This window comes from Agelaius tricolor, unplaced genomic scaffold, assembly GCF_023055355.1.
Source record: "Agelaius tricolor isolate 1412-34295 unplaced genomic scaffold, bAgeTri1.0.p SCAF_38, whole genome shotgun sequence".
NCBI lineage: Eukaryota > Metazoa > Chordata > Aves > Passeriformes > Icteridae > Agelaius > Agelaius tricolor.
The window spans coordinates 4990009-5005951 of record NW_027269298.1 but is presented as its reverse complement, the minus strand read 5'-3'; the positions used below and the strand labels follow the sequence as shown (position 1 = coordinate 5005951).

Sequence of the window (15943 nt, the reverse complement as noted above, 5' to 3'; positions counted from 1 at the left end):
TGTCTGGAGGAAGGAGCAGAAGGATTTTTCACACGGACAGAAAACTGAAAATTGCTTCCTCTTTTCTGGTGGTTGTGTTTGAAATGACGAAGTGGCAGCAAACAGTTCTCATTCATTTCTCTGGTCAGCTGAAACCAGGGTGGGGCAGTGCAGAAAAAGTGGAAGAGGCCTGTTGTCCTCTTCTCATAGAGCAGGAAATTGTGCATTTTCATTCATGAATTTGTTCATTGTCCTGCATGGAGAGGACAGCTGGGAGAGATGTTCCATCGCAGTGGAGGGAACACCTTGGCCTTAGCAAACTCTCGCTGGTACCTACACCACCCCAACTGCAGACAGTTACAGCATGAGCTCCACTTTGCCTCACAGGGGCTGTGGGGCAGCTGCTACTGCTGCTTTGGTGGAAGGACAAGTGGAAGATGGAGTTTTTTAAGCACCCAGTCTTGGGGTTGCAGCTCATTTTGGGGTGAGGAGGAGGAGGAAGAGGAAGTTTGCTGTACAGAGTTGGAGCTGAGACACAGAGTAAGCTATGTGTCCTGCACACACAGGTAGCACTCGCTGTGCTCTTGAGGGAGAAAGGGTTGTGGATGCCTTGTCTCAGCCCCAGCAAAAGGTTTGGAGGTGAAGCCTGTGCCCTCAATCTGTATTCCAGCAGAGCAGAGAAGCAGCGCAGGGAGCAGCGTGCTGGGGTGAGGCCCCCAGCAGCCTGTGCTGCCAAGCAGATGGGCTGCCGTGTTCTCAATCAAGTGCAGTTTTTAAGGTCATGCCTAGATAATGAGCGTCACAGCACCCAAGCCTACAGATCATGAATAAATGGATGAATATTGACTCACGCGCTTTCCTTTCTGCAGCTCCGTCCCTGGAGCTGTCCCTCTGCTCCAGCTGTGCGAGTCTGGAGCTGCCACTAAGCCCTGGTGTTAGAGCTCACCCTGCCCTTGCTGCTGGGCTTTGGAGCACCTTCATTCAGGTGCCTCCCTCTCACTCCTCCGGGCCGGGTGTGAATGTGGCTCACTGGGGCCGCAGAGCAGCAGGATAACTGCAGAGCCCGGGCCCAGGTGTGAACTCAAACCATATGTTAAGCTGATAGTGAAGATAAACCCTTCTAAGTACTTCATTATTGTGTAAGCAAGACACAAGCTTTATTGCTCTGTCTCCCTGTTTTCTTAATGAACTGCCTTAAGTAGATCCCTGTTTATACAGTTTATACAGTTTATATAGTTTATATAGTGTCCCTGGTCATTAGTGAGGCTCAAATGCCTCCCCTTGAGCAGCCAGAGAAGAGGAGAGAAGAAAGAAATAGAGAAAAGAGAAGGAGAAAGGCAATTGAAGCCAGATTGAGCAGCTCTGGCTTTAACAGTCCTAGGCCCTGCCCCTGTTTGTGCTGACATTCCTCCTGGTGACCCTTTCCAAGTGTTCCGGGCGAGTTTCACAGGAATGCACAGCTCTGTCTCCGTCAGCTCGCCTTGTTATTCCAAAGGAGCTGGCACAGCTCCCCAGCTTTCACAGCCAGATGTTAGGAGGGTGACCCTGCCAGACACTGCAGGCATGCACCTTCCCATTCCCAGCCCCTTGCATGGGGAATAGTTTCTGAGGAATCTATTCTGGGTAATACTTTTCTTTTGTGATTTGTTCTCTTCCTTTGCTCTGAACATTGATTCATAGCACCAATGCTGTATCATTTCACAGCTAAGGAAAGTGGGATGAATTTTGCTATAAACTTTAATGGCAGCAGGACAGATTGGTAACTGAAGGATTTTTGGGTCCTACTCATGAGTCAGGACCCAAGCCGTGCTTGTTGTTGTGAAAAAAAAGCCAGGACAAAAGGAGACTCCTGCCCAGAGAAGGCTGTGGGTGGTTTTACATTTCAGACTAATCATATGGATCCACAGAGACAAAACAATGCAAGTGAAAAATGAGGCACTGTTGGTAGCAGAACACACAGGGATCATACAACATCAACAGCTCTTCTTCCATCTTTTCTTTGCCTGCCCCAGGCGTTCCTGTCGCTTGTGGACAATTCTGGGGATGCCCACACCGAGGTGCAGAGCCAGGGCCCATCCTCTGGCAGAGCAGCCACACATCACTGCACACTGACTGACAGCACAACAGCTTTATGATCATAACCTCATGGCCTGTGTGCTGTGGGACAGCCCACAACCATTTCAACCTCCAACCTTCTTTCTCTTCTACTGCTGCTCGTAGTTTTGAACTAAACTATAAATTCTGTGGGACAAAAACTTTGTGCATTGTAGGAGCACGTTGGATTCCTGACCACTGTTATGCTTTCCAAGAGCTACTGCACTGCAAATACTTACAGTATGTCTCAGAGCTAATGACTTGTAAGTTCACTTAATTCATCAAGATGTCAAATGGAGATTGCACGTTAGCTCAAAACGAGCTGGGGTGAGGTGGAAATAGTGTCAGTTAAATTTAATACCATCTTATGATGGTAACATTTAAACATTCAAACAAATTACAAATTTAACCTTTAAAATAGTATTTTGAAAGGAAGTTAAAATAATTGCAAGAGTGTAGCTCCTAAAGTTGAAGTGCTTTCTGCTCCTGCACTGAGAGGTGCTGCAGAAATGCAGAGCATTATGTTTATTTATTAATAATCCCACAAAGAAATTTTCATGATCGCCACTGGGGACTGTCTGACAGGTGACACAGGCGACCTTCTGCCAGGAGTGACATCTCTCCCCTACAATTTACATTCTCTAAATGATTTGCGATCAAATTACTTACAGCACAAATTAGTTTCTCTCCCCACTGTTCACTCCCACAGCACCATATTCAACTGTTTGTTCCACAGGGCCATAAAAATAATAATATGGAAAGTCAGTGCCTCTGCTTCCAACATGGAAACGGTGCATTGGCCAAGAGATCGATTCCTGCACTCATTTTCTCAGGCACTGGGATTTGCATCTGGGGGAGATGCAGGTCATTGGCTGGAAAAGAGCATCCTGGGTTCACATTTTGATTGCACAACCAGATAAACAAACCAAGTGCCCCAATTAGAAGGAAGAAAATAATCAGCATTCGGTGGTAAAGGAATGGAGCAGACTAAGGAACAGCTTTGGAACAGCCAAAGAACAAACCCCAGACATTTACTGGGTGTTAGGGAGACTGTAACAATCAGTGGCAGGGAAATGGTTAAATAATGGTTAATATATTAAAGGTGCAAAGGGTCTCCTGACCTCTGCCACTGTCAGTTCTGTCAATGGGCCAACAGACGCCAGCAGAATAATTATGGCCTATATTTAGATTATGGATGCATCAGACAGGGTGAAGGTTGAACATGGGGAACATGGTTGTTTGCAGTTCATTAGTGATAGAAGCAGCCAAGGGTGGGAGGAGGGCACTGAACTGGATTCATCCCACCTGGAGTACTTGTGCTGAGCTGCATAATGTCAGGGAAAGAGATCTGATTAGATGGGGAAACGAAAGCAATAAACAACTGTGCTCAGCCTGTCACACCCAGCAAGGCCAAGGAAGGAAAGAAGGAAGGAAGAAGGGAAGGAAAGAGTAGAGAAAGCAAGAGCAGGCTCTGGCTCTCAGCCATGCTGCTCCTGCAGCAAGGAATGCAGCTGAGACACGGGGTGGGAATGAAGAGCTGGGAGCCCTGTGCATGTGATGATTGTGGGGTGTGTTTGCACACATGTGTGTCACACACAAGAACATCAGGAGTGCTCTGCAGCTGTGCCTGTGCATCCTGTAGCCGCTCCCAGCCCGTATCCCTGGAGTGGGGAGGGTGCTGTGGCTGGCATATTAAACCAAATACCAGAGGGCTGTTCTCCACAGCACACAGGCACATGCACAGCAGTGAGATGGGGAAGGACTGTGCTGACCCTGCTGCCAAAGGCCTTGGGGTGCTGCTGCACAGCTCTCCATCTACTGCTCCGTCAACACAACTATTAGTAAATGACAAGTCAGGTAAAGAAGAGGCTGCAGGGAATGTAAAATGGAAACCAGATGCCACAGCATCACATTAATTCTTCAATGCAGACTATAAATGACTGACAGTTTCCTATCATACTGACTACAGAGGGCCCCAGTCAAATGGCTGGCAAAGTTTCTTTTGAGACACTGGGGATAATGAATTCAGAAGTTTCTGAACAGCTGCCTTTCATGGATCATTTGGAATTTGCGATGCAAATATGAAAAATCCATGTTAAATGCCCTCAACTAATTGAGTGGAGAACAGCAAATACAAAAGAATAGATCGCTGACCTTGGTAAAAACAGCACAAAAGCCTTAATCTGCCCAGAGAGACCAAGAAGGGAACTGAGAAGTAGGAGAAAGCAGAAGCCTGTATACTCTCCCTCAGGTTCCTAATTCTGCTTGCCAAGAGATAAATACAGACTTTCCTTTTGGGATTATCCAACAGCACCTACCTCCCTTCCCTACAACCCACAGCAGTGGAGAAGGAGCGGGTGGGGAGCTCTGACAAACTGCCAGTGTCAAACTTGACAATTCAAGGCAGAATCTGACACTGAGAGCTAAGAGACAACTGTTACAGGGTAGCTGTTAGCAAAGGTGGAGAGGTGGGTTTTAACAGTTGAGAAGGCACAAGATAAAAGAAGAAAGGCAGGGCTGGGTGGGAGTGGGGCGGGTGAGAAGCAGGACAGCTCAGACCCCTGGGGTTACAGCAGTGCTGCTCACAGGCAAGGATGACATAGAAAATGCAACACTGGCAAAACTGAAAACAAGTGACAACTGTGGCTTTCTAGGACGACATGGTTGGGCTGTTCACCTTGGAAAAACAAATTCATGTTGCCTGTCTGTACATTGCAAATCCCTAACATTAGTCACTAGCTAGGTGTATGCTCCAAAGGTATTTATTGTTGATCATCAGCTGCCTGGATGAGGGGCTGTTTCTGCTGAGCAGGCTGGGCAGATAAGACATTGCTCTCCCGAGGCTCCCTGTATGGAAAACAGCAGCAAGGTCCAGTGAGCTAGCAAGTCTCCCCAGTTGCAGTTTTCCAAAATTGGAACATCGTGTCCGCTGGGCTGCACATACCAGCTCTGGTCCTGTCAGCTGTTTCTCACTTTATCATCGTGCTTCTTTGAGGGAGACCAGATAACTGCTCCTGTGTTGCTGCAGGCACTGCCACACCTTTCCCAGGTTGTGTCTGTGAGGAGCAGCAGAACAGAAACACTGGAGACAGAAGAGGCCAATCTATTATTTATACTCAGCTACTCCCCTTGGGCCTGAACAAGCAAAAAGCTCTCTTTAAAGGCTTATAGTTCTTGGTCAGGTTCCAAGAGAGACAAAGGGATGTTGTAAAAAGAGTTTCATATGAGCTTGGTAAAACACTCTCCTAGGGAAGAGGCAGCAGGTTTCCTTTGTGTGGGAAGGCAGGAGGTAGACGATTTTGTTTAAATTTACATTCACAATGAAAGATTTTCCTGTGTGTTTCAATGGCTCTCATTCAAATTTACATTTCTTTGAGCAGTTTTCTGCATTTGTAGGGTTTCTGTGCCATTTCTAAAGCAGCAGCCCTGTTTCATGCCCTCTTAAGTCTGTACCACTCAGGAAGTTGAAAGTGCTGACTCAGCTCTCTGGAGAGCCTGTCTGTGAAGCATCACTGTCCTCACTGTTTGCAGTTCTCAGATGTGAATAACCACAGAACAAAAATGTTTTGGTGCCCCTGGCTCAAATGCTGGGCAGATATGGGGCTTTCTTTTAAACCGGAAGGAAACAGGGAGGTACCACAGGGGTGCCACTGCTGCTGAAAGAAGAGCAAAGACAACTGAAGCAATTGAGTATTGGGAACAAGCAGCGTTGCAGTCAGGTGTTGTGCTAGAGGCCTGGGAAAATACTTGGAACGTGCTTTTGCTCCACTAGTTTCAGCCAAGGTTTAAATGCCCAGAAAGGATTTGGAAGGTTGCCAAGACAACAGCGTTTCTGAAAACCGCAATGTTCAGGTTTGGGTGGGGATGAGGAACATGTTCAAGTCATTCCGCGCTATCTGGAGTCACAAGGCAGCAAGAGAGCACATGCGGTCGGCAATGCCCAGCAGGAACCGACGCAGCCGGCACAAAGTTCTATTATTCCTTTTACTCTGCACAAACCACATGTTTTTCATTAGGTCCAAATTGTAAAAGAAAATATATACATATTAAACCAAATACCAGAGTTGTGTGAACGTGTGTTTGGCAGTTTGCGTTCAGGTTACAAATGCTCGCAGTGTATTTCACAAAAATGCTGTTTTACAAGGTTGCGATCCGCAGTCAATAATGCGAGACGTGCCATACTCTCAACCATCATTTTGGCCCACACTTCCTCAAAAAGCAAATAAACAAAGTAAACTAAATCATCCTGCACTTCAACAGCTTGCTTGGTTGGGTAGATTAGTGCCTGGGAACAAAAGGGTTCATGGATCAGAGACCTCTTTGGTTTCCTGAATGTTTTAAGCCTGGCTTCCTAAGGACGCAAGACTCCTGCATTCTCACCATCCATCTGTCATCTCCCCCCAGCTCCTCCACCCCCATCTTTTTAGCTCACTGGCCAATTTTAAATAATTTTATGTAATTTGGCAAGCAGCTGAAAGAGGCTCCAACACTGAATTCAGTTTGCCAAAGTTTGTAAAAGATCAGTGGACTAGAAAGCAATGAGACAGATGAGTGTCCATGCTGAGCCCCGCGGCCGGGAGGGCACGGCCGGGAGGGCACGGCCCGGACCCCAGCCCCAGGGAACAGGGGACCCGTTGTGCCCAGCAGGGCGGTGTCACATGCGCACATCAGGGCACTTGTCACGGGAACAGCGCTCCCGCCGCTGCCTTCGGATGTGAGATGCTGCCGGCCCTTCCTCCCAGCATGCTGCTCCCTGGCATTGTGCACGGCCTGGATTTCACTGTTGAGAAATCGCTGAGAACAAGCAGTAACTGTTGAGCAGCAATATAAGCGAAGGTGGTGTTTATGCCATAAAAGTATGCTGTGCTGGTGAGACATGTATAGAAGGAAGCAGGATCTGGGAAGTGATTGTTTTATGAGGGACTGACTTTAAAATGACTCATTTAGCACAAAACAGCAATTGTGACTTTATTAAAAATCACCATGTTCTGGAGTGAACTCCTTGGCTTGGTTACATGTGCTGCCAACTTCAGCTTCATCAGAAAATAGGTCTTGCTGAATTCCCATGGAAAAGTCCTGGAGTGGCTCCCAACTCTGTCTCCCTCTGCGGGGATGGTGCTGGCACCCCTACTGCAGGGCAGCAGGGCCAGAGCCTGATCCTGCCCTGGTGCAATCACATCTGCTGCTTTTGTAACAGCTTCCTGTTGTTATTTTTGTTCCTCCGCATTCTTTAGGTACATTTGGTGCAGTGCTCAGACACTTCAAAGTGCTGGTATTAAATAAAGTATTAAAAAAACACTTACTTGAGATAAAAATCAGACTTCTCACAGTTTCAGGATTTCAAGCTGCAGCCCCTTCCCCACCACTGCCAGTGGCTGTGGCTCACACCAGGGCAGGATGCTCAGAGAACACAGAACCCAGGGAAAGCAAATGTGGGAGAAAGGGGACTTCTGGTAGTTAAGTTTCCACAGCCTTTAAGAGGATCCAACAAATTCCAATATAAAACAGACTATTTCACAGTTTAAGTGTATGGACTTTACATGGCCAATTAAACTGCATTGAACTGCTTTCTTCTCTCCCTTCCCCCCAAAACAGGTTTTGGGGATGGAAATCCTGATCTAAACTAAATCCCAGGAGCCTGACAATCCTTCTGCAGAACTTCCCTGAGACGCTGGGATGTTGCCAGCTTCAAGAGATGGAAAGGAAGATTGCCAGGTCACAGGGCATGCCACAGATGGGATTTGACTTCTGAGCAGTCTTTTAATTTAGGCCTGGAACAAGATTTATTTCTATCTGAAATCACAGAGAAAGAAAAAGATAGAGGGCTGTGGGGATGAGGCAGGGAGATGTGAATTCAGATAAGACAAATTTCATCTGAAGTGTGTAGAATATTCCTGTGAGGCTTCTAGTTTCCATCTCTGTTTTACAGATTAAGAAACTAATGCTTCAAGTTAAAAATCCATGCTAGCAGAGAGAATATTAGCAGAGGGAAGACTAAAGACATGCAAGTCCTGCCGCCCAGCTTTAGGGTCTGAGCCTCCTCCTCCCCCACACAGGGAGGATGGGGCAAAAGGAAGAAATTTTGTGTTATTTTCTGCTTGTACCAAACGAGGCCTCCACAACTGGAGATGCACCATGGGGTTGGCCTTGCACACGCATTAGGCAGGAGAGGTCCAAGCAGCAGCCACAGAGGCTTGCCCAGCACAAGAGGCCTCAGCTCAGTGAGAGGGACGGGTATGTCAGTCCTGCCCCTGGAACAGTTTCACCAGCTACCTCTGAGGCACTGCTGCTCCTACTGGGCAGCACCTCACCCAGAACAAGCTGGTCTTCCCAAGTGCTTGTCATTTTCTCTTTGGTCTCCTCCCCTCTCAAACCAAACCAAACCAAACCAAACCAAACCAAACCAAACCAAACCAAGAAACAAAATTGTTTCCCCATAGGCTGCAGACATAAGTGCAGGCTGCAGGCAGCACAAAGCTAATGAGTTCAAATCCCAGCTCCCCACACACCTGCCTAGGAGATGCCCAGCCCTGTGAAGAGTGAAAATAAAAAGAGAAGGAGCACAAGTGGGGGCACCTCTAGGAGCCGGAGGCCACTCCTGGTCCAGTGGTGTTGGTGGCAGGACCCTGCCCCAGGATGCCACACTCACTTCACAGTAATGTCTTACCCTGAAGCACCTTAAACATCAGTTAAACATCAGCCTTTGTAGCACTGCAGTGCAGATGGTCATTGCTGTCCCCATATCACAGCTGTACAAACCAGGGTGCTGGGTACAACTGGGAATTTGTCTGTGCAGACCATGAGGTTTGTCAGGGCAAAGACACAGGTGGCTGTGCCCACCCTGCTTTGCTGCTCCCTTCCCTGTCAGCTGTGGCCCCTGAGGTTCCAAAGCTCAGCCAAGGAACTCAGTTCCTTCCTTCTGTTAGTGGCAGTGACTGGTCACCATGGCAAATTTAATGTAGAGGGAGGAAATTAAAATGGCTCCTTTCCATTTTGGAATAGCAGGAGCCATGTGAGACTCAAATTAGACCAGGGGTAGCAACGTGCCACCACCTGCCCTGTGAACAGCACAGCTCACGGGTGCTTTCCACACCAGGAGCCACAGAGCTCCCCACGGGAGAGACCTGAGCCAGGACCAGCTGTGGATGGAGCCAGGGACCAACCCCTCATCTCCTATCCCACTTCAGATCCCTGTGAAGTCCTGTACCTCACCCTGTCCCACAGGACACCACCTAAGAGCAGCTTTACAGAGGAGTCCTGGCAGTGATGTGTTTTAATCACTGCAAAGCCCTGAAAGTCAGTGGGAGGAGAAACATGTTCCTACAGCTTTAGATGGTGCTTTCCAGAAGCGTCTCTCACTTTTCTGCTGGCAGCTTAGATTCCTATTATTTTGCCTGTTTGGCACATCTGGAGAGGAGGGGAAGCCGCCTCCTTCCCCTGCCCTTGACTGGCCAAGCGGCTGCCAAGCCCTGCAGGCCACTGGAGTGACCAGAGGAACGAGGGGCTCCCACTGCCCTTGCAGACACCCAGCTCCACGTCCGAGCTGCTCATTGCCCTCCCTGCCCTCCCAAGGGTCACCTTTCCCCACTCCTCAGCCACAAGCCTGACACGTGTCATACTGCAACTTGGCAAACTTTACAGAACACTGGAGCACCTCTCCCACACCCCAGGCTGACAGGGACATTTTTCTGCTCCACAACATTCCCAGTCATGTCCCGCTGAGCTCTGCCGTTGTGATGCTTGGTATTCATCAGAGACCGTGAATATGCAAACGCCAGGAACAAAGACACAACACCCACACCCACATGCCAGTGCCTGGATTAAGACAGAATCCATTAGATCCTGCAGCCAAGAGTGGATGGGCGCTGAAATTCCCCGGAGTGCCGCGCATGAACCCCTTGAGACACAGGGTTGGGAGATCCAGTTACCCACTGGACAGATTCCCTTCGGCTGGTCTGCCCAGAGGGCAGGACACGCTCCTGGATTCTTGCTGGCAGCAGCTGGTACTGGTGGGAGTTAACCCTTTCCTCCACATGCCCCCAGTGCCATCTCTGCAGCCGGTGCAGCGCCTCAGGCTGGGGCTGTCCGGGAGCCCTGGGGCTGTCCGGGTGCCACCGGCTGGGACTCTCCGTGGCTGCGGGCTGGGGAAGCCCCTGAGCCGTGCCAGCCAAGCGGTGCCTCCCCGCAGCGTTCCTGCCCGGGCAGCGTTCCCCAGCTTGGCTGCTCTGCATTTACTCACCAGGAAATGTCTGAGCTTCACGGAGCTGCAGAGCTCTTTCTGCGGCCGGTTGTTAACCAGGGCAGGGCTGCGGAGGGGGGCACAAGACGAGCCGGGGGTGTTCACCCAGGACCTGTGCACATTCAGCCCACAGCTGACAAGGGGCTAAAAAATTCTCGATGCAAACAAGTGGGACTCACAGCCCAGCCCCAAAAGCCAGCACAAAGCCTGGCAGGAGCTGGACCCCATGGGGGGGCAGGATGCAGAGCCCAGAGCTCAGAGCAGCTGCCTGTTTCCTCAGGGAGCTGAGCCGGAGCTCTGGCCAATGTGCCTGATTTCCCTCTCATTTATTTTAGATTTTCAGCAAGACATTTCCACAGCTACTCCCGATGTACACCAGCGGGAATAAACGATGGTCCAGGCCCCTCCTCCCAGAAGCCTGGCTGGGGTTCCTCAGATTTCTTCCTTACAGAAAGCATTGAGGGTCCATTTTTTCCCTGTTAAATCATCCGATTTTTTTGGCTTCCCTTTTGAGAGGAATTCTTTCTTTCTTTTGAATTAATTTTGCTCAGTTCCAGCACGGACCCATGTTTATGAAAGGGGCTTATGAGCTGTAATGTTAACTAGCCTCAGTTTGCTGATTCAGCAGCAGAGTAAATAGGTAATTACACTCTGCCATATGTGTCTCTAATTCCAAATAGGTGGTGTCCAAAAGGCACTGTGCATTACCAGTGGATGACTGGAGTTGGGACTGTAAAAATGAGTAAATTGGTCCCCAAGGCCAGAAAAAGCTCTGTCAAATCCCACTGTTTATATCATACTGAGTGGCTGACTTGTGGTTATTTTGTAATTTAATACTGCTAAATGTCAACGGGAAATCCTTTCAACTGCAGTTTGATACCTAGTGACAGAAAATCATTCAAGACTTAGACAAAGCAGCAAGCTCAGAGAGGAGCACTTTTTTCTTTTAATCTATGCATAAAGAGTGATCCTGCAGCAGCTGCCCTGCCCCGGGGGGACAGGGCAAACACACTGCTGCCCCCAAAGATGCCCCCGTCCTCTGCTGTGTCCGTGGCAGTGCGTGCCAGGCACTGGGCAGGGCTGCCTGTGCCTCCACCTGGAGCAGCAGGCAGCTGGGCTCTGTGCTCTTAGTGCCTCCCCAGTCAAGCCCAGCTAGACAAGTTTCTTTAGTCCTTGTCTTGCAAAGCTCAGTGTATGAGCCCAATACTTCTGGCTACATGTTCGTTTTTAAAAAAACAGAAAACCCAGAATTGCCACATTGTAAAAATACTTTCTGTAAACAAATCCAAACATTCAAGCAGGGGCTGCTCAAGCTCTCCTGGTGAAGAAGCTGCAGAGATTGCAAATGACTTGCAGTGTGTCTCCTCCAAACGCTGAACTAAGTCTCACAGGCTGTGTTATGTAAAAGTCCAAACTCTCCCAAAGCAGCCTCGTGCACTGATTCACGGTGCTGTCCTGCCCCAGAGAGCTCCCTGAAGTCACACAGCAAACTGGAGTCACCTGCTCTGGTGCTTCTGGCTGCTGGTCACCTCCTCAGTCAGGGACAGTCGTGTCCTTTTCCCTGGGATCAGGGCACACAGTGGCACACTCAGCTCAGAGCTGGCTGGGCACAGCCCAGGGGCACCTGCCACCAGCTCTGTGCTTCGGCAGGACTTCGTGCCATGGGGGAGCACCAGCTTGTGGCACACATGGCCTGGGGGATTCGGACACAGCCCAGACATGCAAATAAAGAGTTTTCTTCTTCCCCACATGCAAGCATGGAGCTCTGCTCGGCCCAGGCTCAGGCTGTGTCCCTGCTGCTCTTTGTGCTGGGCAGCAGCACTGTGCTTCCCAGGGCTGCTGTCCAAGCAGGGTCTGTCGCACCTGATCTGCTCTGCTCAGTCTGCCTGCTGCAGATCCCTCATCTCTGGGGGCTGAGCAGAGTAATTAGAGGGCTGAGAGCTGGACAAAGCCTGTCTGGTGGATGGCTAATTTACAAATGCTCAGACTGTCCACAGTCCTAAGCCAAAGAGGAAGCTTAATTAGAGGCACAGGAGAAATTCATCTGGGAGGAAATTAAGGCAGAGAGAAGCCCCACCCCATCAGAGGCAGAAGGACACCCTCGGTGCAGCCTGATCCTTCAGGGAATCCTGCTGGCATGGGGCAGGGACCAGGGCTTTGCTTGGAAGCAAAGGACTAGTGGTGGCCCTGTGCCTAAAAGCAAAAAGGGCACTGCCATTTCTCATTGAGTTTCACTCCCTCCTGCTTTGGGAAGCTCTGACAGGATGCACTGTTCAGCTCAAGCATCTCTCCAGGGCTGGGGGCCCGGCCTTATGTTGGCAATTCCAGCTCAGGCTAATGGGGTCTGCGGGGAAGCTGTTTCACACTCAATTCTGCTGTTCGACACTGCTGGCTGCAAAGTGGGGGGAGCTGCACAAGCTGCTCTGGCAATATGTTAGTATAGATCCCACAGGATCCTCAGTGACCCCTTAGGATCCAGTCTGCTTCTTCAGCTCTAGAAAACAAGTGAGTGAACAGCTCAAACCCTTCTGTGCCAGGCTGGGGTGCAGCAATGTCACACGGCAGGAGCTGCCCGGCTCTGTGTCACATCAGAGCCTGTCACGGCACCAGGAGTGCCAGCAGCTTGTGCCCCAGTTCCCCAAAACTGGGGCTGTGCCACTAGCTCCCCAAAAGTCTAGAGAAGCCCTGTGACCTAGGAAATCATATTCTTCTCCCACTGTCTCCTGTCCCAGTCATGGGGATGGAGCTATTTTGTGGCTGAGGCGGCCAAAGGCTGCGGCACAGAGTCCGTGATCTGCTCCAGCCATTTGCTCTGGGGCTTTAAGCAGATACTTTTTGGCCCAGCTTCTTGCATGCACCTGACAGAGACAGAAGCCAACGTTGAATGCATTCCTGCTCTCTACTCCCCACTTTGTGAGCTGGGCTGATGCTATCCCAGCCCTTCCCAGGACAGTGTCTGCAGTAGTGCATGTGATGCATGCCGAGATCTGCAGGTGAAAGAAACAGAAAATGCAATGAAACAATCTCTGTGCTAGCCCAGCCTGCAGAAGCTGGGGTCATCTTTAAGGATGATTTGAGTGCTATAACATCATTTCCATGTGCTAAGCACTGTCTCTCCCAGATTCCCCACTGAAAACCAGTTCTTGGTGAGGCTTGGGGCACCTCCCAGGTAGATCAGGTGCTCAGGGCAGGATTGGCTACAGCACAAGCCACCCCCAGCTTCTGCTGCTGCTACCTGAAGCCAGAGAGGCACAGGAGAAGCAGGGGATGTCTCTAGCCTCTAGGAATTACAATTCATGTGATTCTTCTTTCCCCATAGCCTCATTTGGCCCCAACCCCAAATTCCACAGCACCCACACTGTGCTGCATCTTCACCCTTTGCCCTGCCTGAGGCTGTCGTGCATTGCATGCCCACACTCTGTGAGCAGAGATAAGGCTGGGGGAGCTGAGATGGGATGTGCAGAGGATTTCCCAACTTGTTCCATATCACAGATTTCTACTTTTGGGATGAACATGGAAGGGAAAGTCTGCTTTGCACACCAGTCCCTGTAAAGCAAGGCGGCTGCTCTGCACAGTGGGAACAGCTTTGCCCTGATGCTCCCAAAGCCAAGGTAACTCCAGAGCTGGGGTGTGGCGTCCCTCTGTTCTAAAAATGTACAACTAAAGACACCCAGTCCTAGTTTGTTTGATGAGGGCTCTGGGATAGTTGTATCTCCAAGTGAGGTCCGTTTTTCCTTTCATCCTTGGGCCTTTCACAAGGAACTGCTGACTCGTGCATTTGGGGCTGCCTGGGCACACAGAGTGGCACTGGGTCCTTCACACTGAGCATGGCTACAAAAGGGAAGAGGGAACAGGGGAAGAAGAACAGCTTTGACAGAGTGTGACTGACCAAGACAGTCATTTGAGAGAAACTGGGATACCTGCCCTGCCAGGGAACAGCTCCTAGCTCCAGGGACAAGGAAAGATGAACTCCAGAGCCGCAGGGCCCATGGAAACAGGGACATTCTCTCTGCCCTGGGGTAAGTGGTGTCTCGGGGAGGAGGCCCCAGGGAGGGGACAGGGACCATGTGGCTGTGCTTCGGCAGGCCACATCTGCCTTGTCACCCCAGCCTGAAGTGACACCTGCCAAGCCCTTCCACTGGCTGGGAGAGATTAAAGGATGAAGTGGCTGGCAGTTAAGGCTCAGTTCATTAGAAAGAGTCCTGTTAATTGGGTATTAACTGGCCTCTGGTGGGGATCAGGGACACATGGGCTGGGAATACAGGAGCTGCAGTGTGATGCTTGTCAGACATTTGAACTCTGGCAGGCTGGTGTAGCTGGCATGGGGAGGGCAGCCCAGCCCTCAGCTGGCACGTCAGGCCATGCCCCTCGGAGATTCACGGCTTCTATTGTCTTGGCCAGACTAATCCCTCTTACTGGGATGCTGGTCTGGTGTTTCCTCCCCATCCCAGATTGTCTATCACACCTCTTGGGCTTTTCTCAGTTTAAAAATACATTTTTAGGGCTTAATCTGTGCTGCTTTAGGGCACAAAGACCAGGCTGGCCCTGAGATCACCTGACGTTAAGTCCTGAAACAAAGCCCTTAGGGCAGAGTCCTCATACTCTGGCACTAAAGTCTCAATTCCTGTCGCCTGGAAACATAACAGGATTGTCTCCGTTTAGTGGGATTATGTCTGAAAAAGCCTTTTGTTACTGCCACTCTCTGCTCCAGGGTTGACAGCTGAATCAAACCAGATGGAGTCCCACGGTCAGAAGGAGGAAATGGTGCAGGGCTCCCGGCCCTGACACGGGTTGACCTTGGACAGGCCCCTCCACTGCCCTACACTGAGCCTCTTCTCCCCGGGGCAGGGGCGAGGAAAGGCCCTCAGGGATCAAAAGCCTTTTGCTGCAGCCATGCCAGGAAGCTGTGAGCAGCTCGAGTAGGGCAGGGGTTCCTGTCAGTCGTGTCCCTCCTTGACCCCAGAGCAGTGTGTGCTCTTGGGGGACAAGCGGGGACTGCTGGCGGTGCAGGAGGTCACAGCCACAGGGCACTGAGGGAAGCTGGGGAGTGCTGAGAGCAGAGGGGAACACGAGGCTTCCCAGCCATGGCTCCTGCCTCCCTGTTGTGTCACACCCCAGCAGTGCCCTCCCAACAGTGCCACAGCCAGGCCTCTGCCTTCTCAGAGCTGGTGCCATGAAACTGCCCAGCCCCAGCTCACCCACAGCAGTACCCAGGGAGGAGGAGGAGGAGGAGGAGGGTGCTGAGGGGCCTCTGAACACCACGCTGCACCCAGCCCGCTCCCCCTGACGCTTCCAGAGCTGCAGCATTGACGGAAGCCTCTCTACCTCTAAGGCATGAGGTATGCTACACACAGCAAGAAGGTTTGCCTAATTAACTCCGATTGTATATGACATTGTCATGTTGATTTACTAAATATACGCGGGAAATCTCTTTATTTCACCAGCTGATTGGTGACATAATCTGGGTCTGTAAGGAGCAGCCTTGACACCAATTCCCTCTGGTTATGTTACCTGTCTTTTCCACCTGCAATCGCATCAATGAAGCCCACAAGGAACTTCAATAACTAATTTATTCATTTTGCTTCTGATTTAAAGTAAAAAGGAAAGGATGTCAGGATACACTTGTCTAGA

General features: G+C 50.3%; 1 protein-coding gene across 1 annotated transcript in view; it reads right to left on the bottom strand.

The window, feature by feature from the left end:
* Nucleotides 1-10469, bottom strand: part of NEK6 (NIMA related kinase 6) — a 58631-nt gene extending 48162 nt beyond the window's left edge. The window contains exon 1 of the mRNA XM_071454256.1: nucleotides 10313-10469. The gene's annotated coding sequence lies outside the window, so the exon portion shown is untranslated. The remainder of the gene's footprint in view (nucleotides 1-10312) is intronic.
* Between the last annotated feature and the right edge of the window lie 5474 nt (nucleotides 10470-15943).